This window comes from Ornithodoros turicata, unplaced genomic scaffold (genome assembly GCF_037126465.1).
Source record: "Ornithodoros turicata isolate Travis unplaced genomic scaffold, ASM3712646v1 Chromosome45, whole genome shotgun sequence".
Classification (NCBI taxonomy): Eukaryota; Metazoa; Arthropoda; class Arachnida; order Ixodida; family Argasidae; genus Ornithodoros; species Ornithodoros turicata.
The window spans coordinates 753,086-773,116 of NW_026999376.1; the positions used below are offsets into that span (position 1 = coordinate 753,086).

Consider the following 20,031-nt stretch of genomic DNA (forward strand, 5'->3'; position numbering starts at 1 on the left):
GGCCACCACGTCTTCAAGGGCGGCCATGATAAAGACCGTCAGCGCCATCCATCCGTTGCGGGGCAAACTACAAATTCCGTCATACTGACGTCACCTGGTACGTCACCTGGTACGTCACCATTACGTATAGCGCGGGCCGTGCGCTCGCGCTGCGCGTTCCTTCCGTCGCGATGTCGAGCCGCGGAATATCACAATCTCTGTTGAAAGCAAATCCAAGAGCAAAAACTCATAAGCAATTTGTAAACAGGGAAGAATGAACACTAGCGACATGCGTGCAACAAAGGACACAGGAGACCAGGTGGGGGCTTTCTTTATTTATCACAGGTAAATTCGCTATGCTGTTGTAAACACTATAAATACCCACATGAGACAATTGATGTTCTGAGGCTGGAACACAGTGACTTTTCAATGATTTCCATCTTTCATCATAAATACCCACGACAGAATAATGTGCAAAATAACCCGTATGACAGTCCATGTACTGAATAAGCACGAAAGGATGTGTACAAATTCCAGCAAACACAGGTGGGGCCCAGGACCTTAATGTCCAATACATGCTGCTATAGCTGTCCTCATGCACATGTGGAACTTTCCACATATCTCTCGTACAAAGAAGATGGAAGTGAACATATTTAAACTTGAGAGAACTGATGTTCTGAGGTTGGAACAGTTCCGCTGGGTTCGAGTCCTACAGCTGGCTAACCTTTTCAGTGACTTCCATCTTTCGTCATATTTGCACCTGAAGATCATATTATATGATATTTGCATACTGTGTGGTGCTATGTCTGCCCACAGTTTATTGTAACGAATGCTATGGGGGAATTAGAAGGCACAAGTCTATTAGCTCAGTTTGGAAGTCTGTGATACTTAATCTTGCAAAACAGCCACAATAATATCAGCTTCCAGCAATGACAACCCTGTTCAGTGTGTACACACCCTGCTAATGATTACTTCTACTTTGATTACAACAGCATTTTTGTATTAAAGGCATGTCAAAGCATCGACAATGTTCTGTGCTTCTGCAATTTTGTGCACATTTTGCCATGTGGTGTAGATTTTCAAGCTGCACAGACTGCTTAGCCCTGCACATAGCTGCGCCTACATACTGGCGGCTGTGCACACAACTACTGAACTCAGTGCAGGATTCAAAATATAAAATTACGTGCTAGGGATCTGTGTACACAGGCATACATTTAATACGTATCAACGAATAGGCAAACTGCTGAAGATTTAAAATAGCAAATGTATGCCAAATGGTATGCTACACAGGAATGAAAGAATTACAAGAGATCATGTGTAATCTAGATTACAACTGAAAACACTGGATAGACAACAGAATCATGCATATCCTTTCGCATGGAAAGAAACCTTCTGGTTACATCACAACAACGTGAAGAGGTTACGAACTTAGTCTCGCTGCCTGCTGCAGTGCCTTCTGACGTAACGTACGACTTCGCACTTCCTCATTTCTTTGCCGTGCAAACCAGAACAGTCGTACCCTCAGAAAAAAGTGAACTAGATCATCATACACAGGTGAAGAACACAAACTCAATGTCTTTGGCACAAGTGCGTCTAACACTTCACACAGCCTTGGACCTGACCCCTTGGGAGGTGAGGAATGTCTTGACGTTGGCTTTGAAGGCTTCCTCACACGCACACACAAACGTCGCAAAGGCAGGAAGAGGAACCGACACCTCCAAAGTCAGTACTGTCCACATTCTTGACACTCAAATAAAGCAATAGCTGGCTACTGTCCTGAAATGTGGCATTCCCCCCGAGGAATGTCCAATGTTGGACTTGGTGGTTTGAAATTGAAGAGACGACGACGAAGAAGAAAACGGCTATGAACAGTCACAAAGTGCGCAGTCAACGTACGGCAAACTAGTAGCTAAGAACATGGAGAGGGACAGGAACCGGAAGCGTACTCGGCTCTGTCTATAATCTTACGTATTACTGGCAGACCGCGCGAATTGTTATATTAAAAACATGCATATTGCATTAGTACACACATTATTCGCGCCTCCGATTAAATTATTTTTGTTTACTTTCGTAGTGTGCCCCTCAACAACCACGCTCGCATGTGTATCATGAAGGGCGCAGGGTTGCTAACACAGCTTTCGAATTTTTTTCCCGCCTTCGCTACCATTTATATGTACCTTGGTATGTGTCTTATCAATGTTCTTTAGTTTCACGAGTCTGTTCCGCCTACCCGTCCACCCCTATTGCACTCGACTTCCAGTACATTAATGTACTGGAAGTCGAGTGCAATAGGGGTGGACGGGTAGGTGGAAGGCCTTGAACACACTCGTGAAACAAAGAACATTGATAAGACACATACCGTCCACCCCTATTGCACTCGTCTTTCAGTACATTGTGCTGCTTCGGCATTTACTCACACTGAAATGAGGCTATACGAACTCAAAAATTTTACCCGACACTCCCCCACATGATATTAAGCAAAAGATAACATCCGATGTCAAACACCGATATCACCCGAACCAACAACCCTCCGTTAATCACTTCTTCCTGCTTCTTTGTAAGCAAAGCGGTGAGGGCACTAACACAATCTTGACCTTGTTCTGCAATGAGTTGGGTTTCTACAATCTGCCTGACGTACACATTCTTTGACTTATACTTTACCTCGGTCGCTTCAAAATTCGGCTCACAACCGCAACCCACCACATGCTCAGCCACATGCGAGGAGCTGCCCTCTCAATTCAATAGGCCTGTTGCACTAATCAGGCGGCGCGCTGCGATTTCCCGACACATGCGCCACGGGCGCCCAGACACGAATAACCAGTGATGGCTAATAACTACTTCTAAAGTAGTTTAACTATAACTACTAACTACTTCGCGACGGAGTAGTTTAACTAGTAGTTCAACTACTTTTCAGGGGAGGTAGTTAAAACTACTTCTTTAACTGCTGCAATGTATTTTAACTACATCTTTAACTACTTAACGTTGTCCATCAACACCAATCCCATTCTATAGTGTTCTTGGACACCTAAATATGAATCACAAGCAGCGATAAAAGTGAAGATTTAGTACACAAGCACGGCACAATTGCTCCACACCTCCGTTCTCATCAAACAAGTAGCTCGAGGTAAAAGTCGGAAGCGCAATCGTGCCGTAAAGCTTGCGGCAAAATCGGAAGTAGTTGGCGCCTGCAGTAACCTAACTACTGTAGTTAACTACTCGAAATAGTAGTGTAACTAGTAGTTGCACACTACATTTCTGCAAGTAGTTGATAACTACTTTTTAACTACAATCAGGTAGTTTAACTAGTAGTTTAACTACATGTAGTTAACTACTGGCCATCACTGCGAATAACTTCCTAGTTCTCCGGCGGTCGGTCGTGCTGGGCCTGATGTGATTTCTCCGTGTACGACGTTTCTGCCACTTTTACTGATGTGCAGTACTGTACAAAATAAATCATGTGTTAGTCAACATACACTTATGTGATGATGTGAAGTGTGAGTTAGCTAGAACACGACAGACGATGTTGAACACAACACGACGATGGTGAAGGAGCCTCACGCGTAGAAGATGCCGCCACAGTGCCGCCTCATGCCCTGGAAGATTAGCTTTAACTTGCGGAAACAAAACAAAAGCACATGTATCGGGTGACGCAATCGGAACTGGTGTTCTCTTGGGTTGCATTTTCTGTTAATCTTATTCCAGTACGCAATAGGCCACCAGTGTGCTCTTTCCCCCTCTCACATTGTGGGTGAAGGAAAGACGAGTCTCCGAAGATGCGCAATGAACACAATAAAGAAAAAAATGGTGTTCCCTCACGAATTTTTTGCAGACGATCTACCGAACGGATTTTTGTTGTGAAAACGGCTACGATATCAGGTCACCGAAAGGAACAGATGTTCTCATTGGGACAACATCGTAGCTTTTATGATAAAAAAGTTAATTAACGATTTTTAGGCAATTAGTGGTTTGACGGTTGAGCAACATATGGCCAAGAACGTCCGCCGGCCCAGAGATGATAGAAATGAAAACAGCATGTCTATGGCCCTTATAGTTTCGCCTGTATCTGTATCGCCTAAAAGAAGACACCATGTACATTGTAATGCTCAATATTGAACATTACAGAAGCAACCTATATAGGTTGCTTCTGTAATATTACTAGTGACTGCATGTGTTACGTTTGCAGCAACCTTGCATAGCTCACATCGCCACAATGTTAGAGTAATTGTACTTCAAAACTGGCAAAAATGTCTGTCAACATTGCCATAAGCACTAGCTATCAACACTGCAGCATATAGGGCACTGCATCATCAACAGTGTTGGGTTACAATTCCCTCTCAACACAGCATCTGAGGGGGGGGGGGTATGTTTATTTTGGGAAGGTCAGCCTGACCCAAGGTCGGCTTGCTATTCCTAAGCTATTCCAGCATCTAGCATTCAAACAGCATCCAGAGACAAAAGTTGAAGCAACATCTTTTTTTTCTTTTTTTGTTGCAATCTGACTTTAGCAGCAGTACAACTACGTACGTTTTGTGCTAACTGGGCAAGCATCGTGCGCATACGGTGCCTGCACGTTGGACCTGAGAAAGCACGTTGATAGCGTCAAAGGCGTCTGGACTCGGATCACCATGGGAAATGCTTCTAGTCGTATACTATTAGTTATAACAGTGCACTTACGTTTCCAGATTCAGCCAGTATTGTTCCCTGAACTGCGACAACAGACGCTCCGCTCCCTCTATCGCCCCTCTTGCCGTGAATGATTTGCCGGCAGCAAGATTCGCGGCCTCGGCAACAGCTGCCCATCTCGCCGCGGACACGTAGGGATTCTCGGCAAGAACCTCTTGAAGAAGGTGCAAGTCGTCCACAATTGTGAAATGATTATGCGCAGCTCAAGCTGCAGCAGACATTCCTAAGCTTAAACCGTCGCGGACTCGGTGATCGCATCCTCCGTCCGGAGGTCCGGAGCGGCGCGGTCGGGAAGACGCCAGAGGCGCATGCGCGGTTTCGTGTCTCCTCCGACGGTAGCACACTGTACGGGAGAAGATTGTCCGCTAAAACGCTAAAACTCCCTAATAATCGTTTCCATGACCTAGCGTTTCCTTCGGCGGTCACCTGGAGTACTTCAGGATTCGCCGTCCGGGTTTTCCCCCAGTCTGTTCCCTAATTTATTTGACACGTGACCAAAGCATTAAAACAAGCATCGCACCGAGGAGTATACGGAGTGGTCTTGTTGAAAGGGCAACTAGTTACAGTGCTGACGACAAGGTGGGACACGAGCGAAAGCTGCGCTGCGGTTACGTCAATGAGAACTCTGACTTCGAGGTCTCCACATCGTCCCGCGGTCGCGATGCAGAGCTTGTCGCATGTAAGTACTGCCGCATAACAGTGAGCAGTGCACAAGGAGAGGGTCTATTTGGAATTTTCGGAACTCCCTAGTGTGCGTCGCACGAAATGCGTTGCTAAGCTTGTGTCTCTTTAGTGTATATAAGCAACAAATGTGAGAACAGCGTTTTCGCTGCACAACTGTGCGTGCGTCGTCAAGTTTTCTCCAAATTTCGCATATTAGCTGAGCTGTAAATCATACACCCCGAAAGTTAAAAAAAAAGCAATAAACTCCGAAAAAGATCACGCGGTAACGTCCAGAAACAAACTTCGAAAACTCGGAACCCCAGGTATAAAGTATTTATACATTTTCGGGAGGTATAACTTTATACCCTGATATGTACGAGCTACTGCACGGGCGATTTTTACCTTAAAAGGCGTAATTTTTTCTAACAGCGAGCTCCAGCAGCTTCATCACCGAAAGTACGTATATGCGCGAGATGGAAGCCACATTTGCTCAGTAACGTTCGTCAAGAGTGACGAATTTTGAGCAATTAATTCAGCTTGCATTTTCCTGTAATGGTATCAAGAGGGTCAAGATGAATTTCTTGGAAGCATTATTATGAATGAAACGTGGGTGCATTACGCAAATGGGGGTGGGCCCTCGTCAAGCAGCACTCTTGCTGCTTTTAGGCCATCCCTTGTATACATAGCCAGTGTAATTTACATTCGCATAGCTTGAATAAGTTCAATTCAGTTCAATTCAATTCAAATGCCGAGACAATACACCGTATGGAAGTCGTGGTGGGCGCCCGTGTGGAAGCACTCAGAAGAAGGTAAAACTCGCGTTTCGTCTGCAAAGGTTATGCCCACCGTGTTTTACGACTGCGGTTGTGTGCAACTCGTAGATTACCTGACATGCGCGAACACGAATGCAAAGATGTTCTGTGACATCCTTGGTAGGCTTCGGAATGCAATCAAACAACAATGCACGGAACACGGAAGGGTGTTGCGTACCACGCTAACGCTGTTTCCACTCGTCTCGGAAAGCCCAGGATTTGTTCCAAGAAATTCCGTTACCCGCGAGGAGGAGTTCCTACTACATCGTTTTCGGCTGAACGTTGCCCTCACCCGTTCACTCCTGTTCAAAATTGGCCGCGTCCCATCTCCCACTTGCCCCTGCTGCGCCGTAGAAGACGATATCTCTCATCAGCTCCTCCACTGTCAGCGTCACCACCATCCTCGGGCCGTGCTCTGGCACCTCTCAGAGCTTGGGTGCACGTACGGACGGACAGACGTTTCTCTCGCAACACTCCTTGGCCCTGTGCAGCGAGCTAGACAGTGGAGTGTCAAAAAAGCGGTGCTCCGCTTTCTGCGTGATACGGGCCTCCTGGGCTCCGTGGGAGCCGAGTGTCTGTTTTCATTTTTTCTTGTTTTTATTTATTTATTTATTTTTGTTATTTCCTTTTTTTGTTGTCGTTTAGGGAAGAGCAAGCCGGCGTGCTGCATGGCTGACCTTTCTCCTTTCTTTTTTCTTTCTCTTATTTTTTTCTGCCAATAAATCCCCCCCCCCCCTCTAATCCGTACATTTGTTCAATGTCATTCTGTGGAATTATTATTTTGTTCACAGTAGTGAAACTTGGTGAAACTGTTGGATGGCCCCCATACATGAAGGGAATTCTATATCCTCTTACTTTCCCTCACACGTGTGTGAAGCAGCAAATAGAATCTGTTTGCAAATGGCCATACTGAGGTAATCGAACTGGGCTCGGTGAAAATTTTTAGAAGTTATGCACGAATGGACCACATTAACTTCGTCCGATTATATTATGACAAAGTGGATATGTAGTTTCCGGACAGCTGTATGCCCATATATTCCAACAAAAGATCAATCACGTGAATTGAAGCCAATGTGACTGAGGTAGATCATATTAATAATGTCCATAGATATGATAATGATTCGAGTTCTTCGTTTGTTTTTGTTTTTGTTGTTGTTTTGTTTCCTTTTGTTTGTTGTTGTTGTTTCTTTGGCTCATCGACTTACATATATATTGCGTTCACGACTGGGAAACATTACCAGAATCGAAGTGTTGTCAAGTACTGTGTTATTTGACTAAATATATTTCTTTTTGTTTTCTTTTTACGAAATTGCGCATTTCTTAATTTGGGCTATGTTTCTTGAACTAACGTTCCTGATGGTGTTATCGTTGTTGGTTAACGTAAATTTTGTCCGCAGTAACTCCCCTGCAGAGCATACACCAAATATAAAGAAATTACGAACAAAATTATCTAGTCATTGAAACTTTAATAAAAAAAGTCGACGACTCCTAGGAATCGTTCAGAGCAAGCATTATAAACAATTTCTCTATACAGACACGGAGGCACTTTGCCCGTACTGTGAGCAGCAGATGGCAGATGATTGCTTACTGCGCATCATAGGCGCCGACTGCGGGGGAGGCTTGGGGGCACTGAGCCCCACGGAACTTTCCTAAGGGGGGGAGTAGCATGCCCCCACCGGGAGGTCTGCCCAGCAGACACTCAAGACGAACTTTTCGAAGCATATCCTAAGAATCTCGTGTTTCGTGCTAGTCACCATTAAAATCCTGTAAAAATTTGCCTCACAACGTCCCAACACTGAGTTCCCGATGCCCTACCTGACCTTTGTGTGTGAAAAATAGAGAAAGAAAGGGGGCGTTGTGCCCCCCCCCCTGGCAGATTGAAGACTCTCCGCCCCTGCTGCACATAACGTTTTTGCACAAGCTACGCTACTGCAACTGCAAAAAGGAAACTGACGTGACTCAGCCTTCAGGGCCCCTCAAAGAACAGTGAAACTACCCATTGTATCTAGTATTTGAAATCGCTGAACAGGCAATGCACTAACTATTAGCACATTAGCTCAATAACTAAGTACCAGTGTTACAGTGCACTGATAAAATGGTTCGACAGCGATTTCCAACACAGAATACTCCACAATACTCTTCGATACAACGATGGCATGATGATGGTGATGATGATGTTGGTGTCACTTCCGCTGGATCGGCATATGTGCTATTTAACATTTCAAGGAGCGGTCTAAGAACGAGAAGAAAAAAAATCGTTTTGATCGTGACGGTATGTCCGATCACTAAATAAAGTTTTCGCGCAAGAAATATGAGCGTAGCTGAAAAATATCGCGCGCAGCAGTCGTTTGATTCTCACGAGTGCGGAGAGCTCTCTGCTACACTCGTGGAAGACACGTGAGAAATGCCAGGCACTCCATCACGATGTAACATTGTACGTTGTGTCACCTTCTAGGGCCGCAAGTGGCCTCGGCTGCGACCTGACACCGACAGCCGTCACGGTGATGGCGGGCGCCTTTCGTGCGCGTTGTTCTGTCGGGAGACGCATGCGCATCAGAAACAGCTTTTTTTTCCTACAGAACATGGCGTCGGAAACATTCGTCTTCTGATCAGTCTGCCACCAGTGAATTGTGCAGAAGGGTGGAAGAGATGCAGGCGAACTGATCACGTGATATATGAGGTTCGCTGTGAGGCGGAGCCGGTGTGAATCGAATTACAGCCGAAAAGAGCCTGGAAGAAGACCGAGAGACAGGGACACAGAAGACGACACGTGAGAAATTAAAAGGTATTTACCTTTTAAAAGGTAAAGGTTAAAAGGTAAACCTTAAAAAGTAAAGCTTAGCTTTTAAGTTGAGATGAACCAATAAATTATTGCTGTGTTTGAGAACTTACGTGTGCCGTCTTCTGTGTCCGTGTCTCTCGGTATTCCTCATGGATCTATACCAGCTAGCCTGCACCCTTTCCCTTGCTTGGAAAGAGCCGTGCCGAGCATTGCTCCCTAGGCGGTGTCCAGCATGGAGGAAGGAAGCACAGGGGGGGGGGGAAGTGGGGGGGGGGACTAGCGTAGTCACCCTCTAGCGGTCGCTCGAGTCAAAATCGCCACGTGATCCCCTCTAAAGTTTCGGTTTTGCAAGGCCTTGTTTCTCGCGCTGCTCTCAGTGCGATTTTGCTTTCCGAAAGTAATTTATTGTGAAAATGTGAGCACCGTCGTGGAAACGACATATGGTGATGTCTTCCTGCCCGGCTGCGGCTCTCGTTGAACCGAAAGCAGCTCTGTCACGGAAACACGTTTTGTTCGTAAGTACAAGATCAGTTGTTTTAGTCGTCTGTGTGTGTTCGAGTCATCTTGAATTGTTCGTTTGGGACCTGACACAGTGCCGCAGATTCATTTTATAACCTCTGTTGTTGTACACATCTGAGTAATAGTGTTCTGAGTCATGCATTGTTTACCACTTAATCCAGGACAAAACGTCCTGGCGTCTCCCGGCTTTTTGAGTATTTTTGCACTTAATCCAGAAACGTACAATACGCTGGAAGTCACCGTAGCCACACGTGATCTTTCCGGTCCCGCGTATTCCTTTTGCGTTCTGTACACTGTGACTTGCTTTCTAATAGAAGAGTAAACACTTCTTCAAGTGGCAAAGAATATTAACGGCCGTAATCACCACCTCATGAAATCTGCTTTATTCATCGCTAGTGTGGGGAGAATGAATATAATTCTAACATTCCTTCTAGCATCGTGTGTCGGAGATTTCCGGCGCACGTCAAAAAGGCCCAGGTGGTCCAAGTTGCACGCGTAGTATCAGTATTCAAGAACGGCGACCGGTCACACCCACGTTTAGAGTTATCGTCCCATATCTTTAACGTCTTTAACCTGTATCACAGGTAAATGCTTGGAACACATAATGGCATAGTCTTTAGGAGACTTTTTGTGCTGACACACCATTTTGTCAGAATATCAGCATGGATTCCGGCGGCGATATTCTAAGGCAACCCAACTAGTAACGACGGTTCACGAGTTCGCTATGGTTCGAGATAAAGGGGGACAGGTAGATGTAATTGTTCTTGACTACTCCAAGGCCTTCGACGAAGTCCCCCGCAATAAGCTCCTCATAAAGTTGCAACGTATGGGTGTCCTATCCCTACTCATTAAGCAGACTTGACTGGCCGCACGTAGTTTGATGATAGAGACGGTGTATGACGGTATGACGGTAAAGAAGTAGAATCCGGAGGGTAGCATCTCATCACGGCCGAAGTCTCATTACGGCCGAAAGTCTCATTACGGCCGAAAATCCTTTAATCCCCAAGTGTCTCGTTACGGCCAAAGTCTCAATACGGCCGAAAGTAGTCTCATTACGGCCGAAGATGTCTCATAACGGCCAAAAAGAAAAAAGAAGCATCCACCATATTAACTCTGTATATACTGTGTTTTATGCTTCCCAAAATGTGTCCGAGGCGGTGTGCCTCCACGGCTTGTGTCACACACAATGGTTCATGCACACAATATTGCGACAGTGTTTCATGCATCCCTCGTGAAAAATGTTTTTGTTGTCATATGTGTCACACGATATTTGTATGTGTTACGCAATTTTCTCTCAGTATTCAAGCAACATCCTACTCGTTGGTTCTGTGAACAAACTGTGTGTGTGTGTGTTCTGAAAAGTACTTCACAAGGGAGCCCACTGGGAGCTCCAGGAGCCACATGACCTATGACCATGATCTTCTCCCCCACTAGCTGGCTTCTACAATTTACGTCCACCTGAAATTAAAAAAAAAAGTACATAAGGCACTGAACAAAATGGCATATGCTCTTGTTTGATGGTGACCATAAGACATATGCTGTCAAGCAGACTTTTTTCCATATATTCAAAACATATTCAAGAATTATGGACAACAATGACAATTACGTCATAATGATGCAGCTGCATATTCAGGAAAATATTTCAGGAGGTGTTTTATGAGGCTTGACATGGGGTGGAGGAGTCCCCCTCGTCAGTGCTTTATCCAGACCCCCCTAACTTTTTTGCCTGTGCACCCCCTACGGGGGGTGCCCTTGCGATTTCAGCTTCAGATACGTCTGTAATGATATGTTAAGCTGTAATGACGTAACTATAATGATGACCTCCCCCCACAATTTTTTCCAACACCCCTCTCGTGCTTGGGATTCTGGATAAACCACTGCCCCTTGTTCATTTTCATGGGGCACTACATTAGAGCTTATGCCACTGCACTGATGTCACAATGTTATAAGTGTGTGTCACTCTGGGCATTCGGAACTCCTCTAAGCTACAATATGTAAATTCAGAATATCCGAAGGGTAAGCATCAGATGTTGCCTGCAGGCTTCATGCTGAAACGCGTGTATGCAAAACACTTCCGCCGTGGTCGGCGACGTCGTTAGTGTAATCATACACGCAAGACAATTGCGGGCACATGGACTAGTGGCAGCAACCTGAAAACGATACATTTTCTTGTTATATATGAGTAATCAAAAATATACATTCCCACATGTTTCGTTTTGTCGTTTGTAGGTAGCGCTACTAAGGGAACAGCACTTGGTTGGTCACATGCAAGCCACAATGCGAGAGGTGCCGATATTTCGATTACGCGATCGAAAATTAAAAGTCTAGAACCATGCACACTTCCCCATGCAACTACTTCCCTAGCATCGTGAGACATGACACCCATGACATGACACCACGTATTCACGTATAGTGTAATGTGAAATGATATGCAGGAATGAAAAAGATGCCAACATACCTGTAATCCAGTGTCCCATAAGTTTGATTCGATTTTCTGGTAGCTACCATGAAGAGCAAATGCACGATTCACAAGTTTCGTTTCGCCATTTTCATTGCTGTTAATTTCGCAAGCGTCAAGCAATCCCACGTGACCTCCTTTGGATCAGTGAAAAGTGAAAATTACTCGCGTCATGAACATATATGTTCATCTCAGCGCAAATCACGTTTTGCATGCTATAGAAGCAGGGGGGATCAATACTCTTCCTTTCGTGTTTCGATATCTTGTTGTTTTGCCTCTCACTTTGGAGTTCGGATGGTGTCTAGCAACGTTGGGTGGTGAGCGAGTGGTTGCTGTTTACGACGTGTTCATATCACGACTTACTAGATTATAACGACCATGTCAGGCGCACGACCTACTAGATTATAACGACCGTGTCAGGCGCACCCCTTCTATGCGCCGCATTTTTGGAAGGTAGCGGTGGCGCTTCTGATCGTCCCAGTTATTGCTTCCTCAACTTCTACAATACTTTGTACTTCAGCTTACCTTAGTATTTCTGTACAAGCGGTGGACGTACCACAGATGTTTCATTCTGAGGTTGATTGTCATCATCATTCTTCGCGTTTTCATCGGGGCTATCGCCGTCGTCTGCTATACGGTCGCTACGGTAGTCGTACACACGCTTCTGCGCGTTCAGAATTCAAATTTCCATCGTCCAATCGTGTTGTGCCGATCAGTAGCGCCCCTGGCGGATCGTGCGGACAGGCTCCTCATAGGGTTTTCTGATTGTGACATGGTCGTTATAATCTAGTAGGTCGTGGTTCATATATCGATTTGTAGTGCTGTAATGTGCAAATTAGCGGACTTTATAGCGGCTCTCTATTTTCCGTTGTTGTCTTTCGAGCAGCGCCTGTTGTTCCGGTAAAAATCGAGTTGAATGAATCGCCACAGCCCCAACGTATATCGCGCAGTGTTGACCAAGACCAAGTCTAGCAGGAATTCTGGTGAGTAATGCTTTCGTATAGATTGTCTGGATTAGTAGTGTGCTGTCCACACATAGTTGGATTTTCATACGAGTAATTGAAATGAATCAAAACAGCCGAAGTGCCTGTAATAGATGTAACTCGCAGTGATGGCCAGTAGTTAACTACATGTAGTTAAACTACTAGTTAAACTACCTGATTGTAGTTAAAAAGTAGTTATCAACTACCTGCACAACGGTAGTGGCAACTGCTAGTTAAACTACTATTTTGAGTAGTTAACTACAGTAGTTAGGTTACTGCAGGCACCAACTACTTCCGATTTTGCCGCAAGCTTTACGGCACGATTGGGCTTCCGACTTTTACCTTGAGCTACTTGTTTGATGAGAACGGAGGTGCAGAGCAATTGTGCCATGCATGTGTATTCTTCACTTTTATCACTGCTTGTGATTCATATTTAGGTGTCCAAGAACACTATAGAATGGGATTAATGTTGATGGACAACGTTAAGTAGTTATAGATGTAGTTAAAATACAATGCAGTAGTTAAAGAAGTAGTTTTAACTACCTCCCCTGAAAAGTAGTTGAACTACTAGTTAAACTACTCCACCGCGAAGTAGTTAGTAGTTATAGTTAAACTACTCTAGAAGTAGTTAGTGGCCATCACTGGTAACTCGGTATCTGTTCGTAGGTTTGCGTCGTTTCTAGTTGGTTGCGCGTTTAGGAACAACAAATTTATTCGAAGACGATGAGATACCGACAATGCATCACCGTACATCACCATTTACTCATATCATTGTGAGCCATATTTAATTTGTTAAAATTTGTCGTCGTATTTCTTCAAAAATAAAAGCGCAAGTCGGCGTACTTGAATTGATCTCCTTGAACTGCTTACGTCGAACGTCTGCAAATGTTGTACTTATGTGCCTTCGCGCACCATACTAGGCACAACAGCATATCTGATTAGAATAAATACTTCAAGAGGAAGTCATTCAAATACATTGTTATTTATAGCTGGTTTTCCATTCCAGGCATGGTATGTGGCTGCACGGAGGATTCCGGAAAAGAAAAACAACAACATGGCTAATAGGATGTTGCTGCCCAGGGAGTCCTGGCCGAAGAGGTGAGCTGTTAAGATCATCATAAGGTTCTGTTGTGAAGTGAGAAATTTCGTAGTAGTGCACGAATGTTAATTCGTGCACTACTTTTATAAAAAAGAAACCAGAAATGGAAAGCTTTGCATGCATCATTTCATGAATTGTAATGTATCACTATTTGATATTCACATGTTTCCATTAAGGGAATGAACTACTGAACCTATATTCATATCATGGTCATGCTCTGTGCTTACCTGGAAGTCACATTTTTAAGGCTTGTCTTTCTTTTGTCGAGATGAAGATTTATGTTAACCTTGTGTGAAATAACAGACACGTATCAACAAATGTGCAGCCTGTGCACATTAAAACCGACCATGTAGAGACAAATGCTTGTTTTTTTTGTTTTTTTTAAATATTCTAGCCTATTCATGGTTGCTCTTCGCTTCTTGCAGGTTTACTCATTCCAGAAGCAAGAATTGTACCATTGTAAGGCGAATGGAAATAAACTGACATCGACTGACACAGGTGTTCCGTCTTGGCCAGTGACTGTAGGATGGCTCCAAAAGCGTCACAACAAAGCCAATATTCATCTAGCTCTCTAGAAGTAGCTAATTCCACATAGTAGCCTGCTTCACAGCAACATCAACACTACCTTGTGGGAGTACACATTACGCAATATGTTGCATTGTGCTGTGGTATGATAACATACCGTTTGTCTCGCAATCTGTGTATATAAATATGATAAGGGCCCTAAGGGCACAGTGCATGGCTTATACCCTGCTGAATATATATCCATACCTTGCTGCGACATTGCATATCAATGCAGGTTACAATACACATTTTCATATTTGGCCGTTATGAGACATCTTCGGCCGTAATGAGACTGCCTTCGGCCGTATTGAGACTTTGGCCGTAATGAGACACTTGGGGATTAAAGGATTATCGGCCGTATTGAGACATCGGCCGTAATGAGACTTTGGCCGTAATGAGATACAATCGAATCCGGAGTACCTCAAGGATTGATTGATTTGTAAAAGAAAAAAAATGAAGATGTTCGTCCCGAGCCAATCGGGACTGGCTACTCCAGGACGCGTTATTCAGAAAAGAAAGGGAAATTACACTTAGAAACGGAATGCATGAAAACATCACCACAACACTTGGCACCAAAAGAAACAGTGTAGGAGAGTCCACGTGGAAAATCTCAATGCACAAAAAACAAAGAGCGTCACAAAGTGCAAAGAGGTCCGTCGAGACGAGGAATTGCACAGGGGCGCGCATGGCAGGCATGAGCTTATTTCGAGGATCAGTATTAAGGTCCATGCTACTCTAGGCTTATATAAATGATCTGCCTGAATTTTTGGGCCATGACGTCTCTATACGTGTGTTTGCAGATAATTGCATTTTATTTACTCAGGTTTCAACCAATTCAAGACCAGAAACGCTTAGATCAATGTCTTAAGCATTTAGAATCTTGGTGGTTCGAGTGGGGCATGAGACTTAACCCCGCTGATAGTATACATGCGCGTAACGACAAAAAGAGGACCTCACGATTATTCTTATAATATTTGTGACACGCTTATTAATAAGGTTGACGAGTATAAGTACCTCGGCGTAAGCTTAACCAGCAAATTATTATGGTCGAAACACATACATATCATATGTTCACAGCAAGAAAGAAATACCAGGGCCGGTGCTAGGGGGTGCAGGGCCTGAGGCAAAGGCACATCGCGGGGCCTGTTTCACACCAGCAGTAATGAAAAGATAAGAAATGATAAGATTTTCGCAGTGGGAGATTTTAGCAGTACGGGAAATGGCAGCAGGAGAGAAGGGTACCAAATCCTCGGTATATAGCTTGCAGGGTTGGCAGATTTTTCTCATCACATGACGGAATGGCACATAACACATTCTTCTCTCAATTCTGTTTTAGTCGAAGATCGCGCGTGTGTTTAAGTGCATACTTGATATTTAAAAAAAAAAAACGTAATCCCTGGTTGAGGGCTTCGTGCGCGGGGCCTAAGGCGGTCGCCTTACTCACCCCGCTCCCTTCCCCCTATCGCCGGCCCTGAGAAACACGTATTTACTACGACAAAAACGTCCATGTCTAGTTTAGGTCCGCCGCTCGATTTGAAACTTGAAATCTACATACCTGGATGGAATTATGCAAGATCCATCGTAATCCGTTTTAAAAATGCGGCGCTCGGTTCCACCATGGAGGAAGTAAACGCGGGAGCGGCCCTGCAACACTTTTGACATTGGGACGTGCGTGCCAGCTTTCGCATTGCATTCTGGGATGCTCCATGTGACAGCTCACGTGGCTCCAAGAGCATAAGCACAGGTGCCCCAAACTCCTTCAGAATCGCCGTCAAATGACGGAGGCTGCCATATTGTGCCCCCGAGTTATCCGACCGGAGTTGATGCATCCCGCTAGTTTTGTCGAAAGAAATCTCAACTATGTAATAGTTCCGTTTTTCCTGCTTTCTCTTGCTCATACCAAAGAAAAGTTTCGTAGATGACCGAACAAAACGATTAGAAACAGAAATGAGCTGCGTACTGTGCATTTTACTATTCTATTTAGATAGACGTGGTTCACCTCAATGCAACTTTCGGTTTCTGCTTTGTGGCTGTCAGACCATAAGATGCGCCAAGGTAACTTTAATTAGCGCCTGAAGGCGCTGTTTGTTAAAACCGCTACAAAACACTCCATATCGGCAATCATCTGCGTTTGCTTTCCGGTTTCCTGTGGCAATAAAGTGAACATGTCATGCAAATGCGCCGTAGAGGACTGTAATCGAAGGTGGGACGTAAGGAGTACCTTTCCACAAGTAAGTACTGCACTTTCATGCACGTTGAATTGTTGCAGTTTATGTTTCCGTGAATTGGCTTCAAATGCCCGTGATTCTACGACGTATCATCATCTTAGTTATCCAGTGAATATATTGTTGCAAATTCGTACTACGCAAAAAGCAAGATATATTTCCTATTAAAGATGAAAGTCACTGAGAAGGTTAGCCAGCTGTAGGACTCGAACCCACATCTTCTGGATTAGCGATTCATATCTGCTTCCGATAGATCTTCTGGATTATTTTCTAGCCTCTTTCAAATATATATATATATATATATATATAAGAACTGAAATGAGTATTTGTACTTTACTTTAAGTACTTTTCTATGTGTGTACTTGGTACTGTGCTCCAAGTACTTTTACCCAGCGCGTTCTCATAAAATAGGGGCATTTGGGAGAACGGAATGCAGCGTCGACAAGCTTTGCAAGTTGAGAAGACATAACTACTGTGCTACTTTTAGTCCTTCAGCAATCGAAAGTCAGGACCATAAAAATTTTCAGACGTGTTGTGCTATACTAAATGCAGTAGCTTATTTTTGAATAAAATCATGTTGACCATCCGTGATTTCATTGCTGACACTGTGCCTTTAGGTTGTCAGTACAACATACAGTTTGGTTTGGCGTTTTAAACAATAAAATTACCGAGTGAAGTAATCAGGATGATAGTTAACGGGAAGAAAAAGAAAAGCGAAGAGAACTGAATATAAATTAACATATTCCTTCAAAATGGACAACTTTTTTTTACTTCTTCTGTGATGAATGAAAACGGGAGACAAGAAGGCACACATGTTTTTCTTTCATATTTTTACATTTCACCCTTTTCATGTGTAGCACAAAGGTTGTAGCACAAAACGGACGCTTCAGATATAACGTTCCAGGCTTTGCTTCCTACATTTTTTGTTGTGCTGTAGAAAGCCTGTAGTACTTTATATGAAATATATCATCCTGATCTATTGGCTTGTCTCCTTTTTGTTCGAAATTATGTCCTAGTAGTCCATTTAATATTCAGTGATCAGTACCAGGATCCTATGCTCTAGACATAATATTTTGTAGTCGCACAAGTGACAAGTCTTGTGAGAGTGGAAATGCCAGTTGAATGTGTGTGTGTGCATCAAGGGAATAAGCAAAAAAATTCCAAACCGAGAAAGCTTCAAGTGAAAGTGGCAAGACAATTGTGGTTGGTATTCTTTGAATAATGCAAATCTAAAATGTGTCCTATGCACATGTATATCTACTCTACATGCATACGTTGTTAGCACCGTGTTAGGGTGTGTCTAATTCAACAAAATCCAGGAAATGAATTCTCACATTTTTAATATAATACCCCAGGCACGGAGATTTGGTGAAAAAAAGACAGAAAAATATGTCTACGAGTCTGATGGAGATGATGGCTCACAATGGTGATAGCAGGTAAGATGTATTGGCTTAGAATAACCAGGTATAACCGGAGCAGCTATGGTTGTGCTTATTCTGCTGCAAAACAAGCACACTCTTAGAAATAATGTCCGAGTTGACCAGCATTTAACACGACTTATTAGTTCTCCGATTACAGTGCTGACACTGTCACGTGAGGTATGGTGAACATGTTGCTTGAATGGAAGACTAAGTTCATGTCCACATCGTAACAAAATTGAAGCTACACGATTTTGTATGAGTGAAAAAAAAAGGGGTCTAATATAACTATCTATCTCTTGTAGCAACAACAAAATGAAATACGGTTCTTAACTCTATTTTGCTGGTGCACTCAATTGTCGTTTGATGCCATCACAACAAGGACATTCCCTTATTGCACACAGAGGTTCAATTATTATTCTGTGAGGTCCACTTGGTATTTACCAGTGAGAAATAAAATGGTCCTGCTTCACAAAAATCGCAAGCTAAGCAACCATTAAAAAAGTAATTGCTTTCTAGCTCTTTGTCACCACCAATCAGCATTATAGCAACGACAATATACTTGATGAGTACTTTAATATATCGTGTTCATTGCGCTAGGTACACTTGTCATGTGGTTCTCCTTGCTGTTGTTTATATCCATGATCACATATACTCACATATCACGTGTACACACAGTTTAAGGTGTTGATGTCGGCGAAAAAAAATAACAGGGAGACAATTTGTGATGCTACACAAAATGTGATGCTTTGCCCATCCGAGCAAATGTTCATGCATTCAACATAATGTAACTTAATGTTTATCTGCTTCTGTGTGTACATTTCATGTAAATGTCGAAACGAACAATGCAATAAGATATTGCATTGTGAAACTTTCCGTGATAAACTGGAATCTGGAGGAATTTGTGGAACCGGGCGCCGCATTTTTAAAACCGATTACGAGGCACTTTGCATAATTCCGTCCAGGTATGCAGATTTCAAGTTTCAATCGAGCGGCGGACCTAAACTAGACATGGACCGTACGCGCCTATAGTATGGGACCCCCACGCGCAAAACAACATAACAAATCAGAAAAAGATTCAAAGATTTTCCGACCGATTCATCTTTAATAAATAGAAGAGATATTGCTCGCCATCACATACACTGTTAGAAGCCCAATTACAATCGTTGGCTTATGGAAGAAAGTGTGCTAGACTTAAATTTGTAGCGGCCGTAAATTTGTGAAGAACGTTCTCTTCCCCAGGCTGAGTACGTCCAGCGGCTCCGGCATTTCTTTCGTGGCCTGGCGCCGGTTCCCTCCAGGTCGCCGCCCCCCTTCAAAGTTTTCCTCCACCCCGACCTCAACACGAGCACCCACGTGTTCCTGCGCCATGATGCTGTGCGGAAGCCGTTCTCGCCACACTACAATGGTCCCTACCATGTTCTCTCCCGGAACAGCAAGACCTTCACAATCGACATCGCGAGCCAGTGCCATGTCGTCTCGCTGGACCGCCTCAAGCCGGCCTACCTTGAAGCCGTCGCCCCCGCTCCCCCACTCGCTCTTGGCTAGGACTCTTCCCCCGCCTTATCTTCTTCTTCTTCTTAGGGGGTTCGGAAGCCTCGTCGCAAGGTTACTTGGGCAGCTCCGCTTCGTGTCCACGTCGCTTCCTCTCTGAGGGGTGGGGGGGGAGCCCTGTAGCGGCCGCAGGTCGGCGCCACCGGAAGATACGCGCCAAAAATTGACGTTGACGCGCGCTCACGGGCCCCAGTTCTTAGCGAGCCGCGTGCAGCCTCATTCTGTTGCCTCCTTGCTGTCTGCCGGTATACTTTTCTCTGCGACACGCCACAAGTTCATGAACCAACTGTAC

General features: G+C 44.2%; 1 protein-coding gene across 1 annotated transcript in view; it reads right to left on the reverse strand.

The window, feature by feature from the left end:
- LOC135374152 (serine/threonine-protein phosphatase 6 regulatory ankyrin repeat subunit B-like) overlaps positions 1-16,193 on the reverse strand; it is a 51,821-nt gene extending 35,628 nt beyond the window's left edge. The window contains exon 1 of the mRNA XM_064607172.1: positions 16,098-16,193. The gene's annotated coding sequence lies outside the window, so the exon portion shown is untranslated. The remainder of the gene's footprint in view (positions 1-16,097) is intronic.
- Between the last annotated feature and the right edge of the window lie 3,838 nt (positions 16,194-20,031).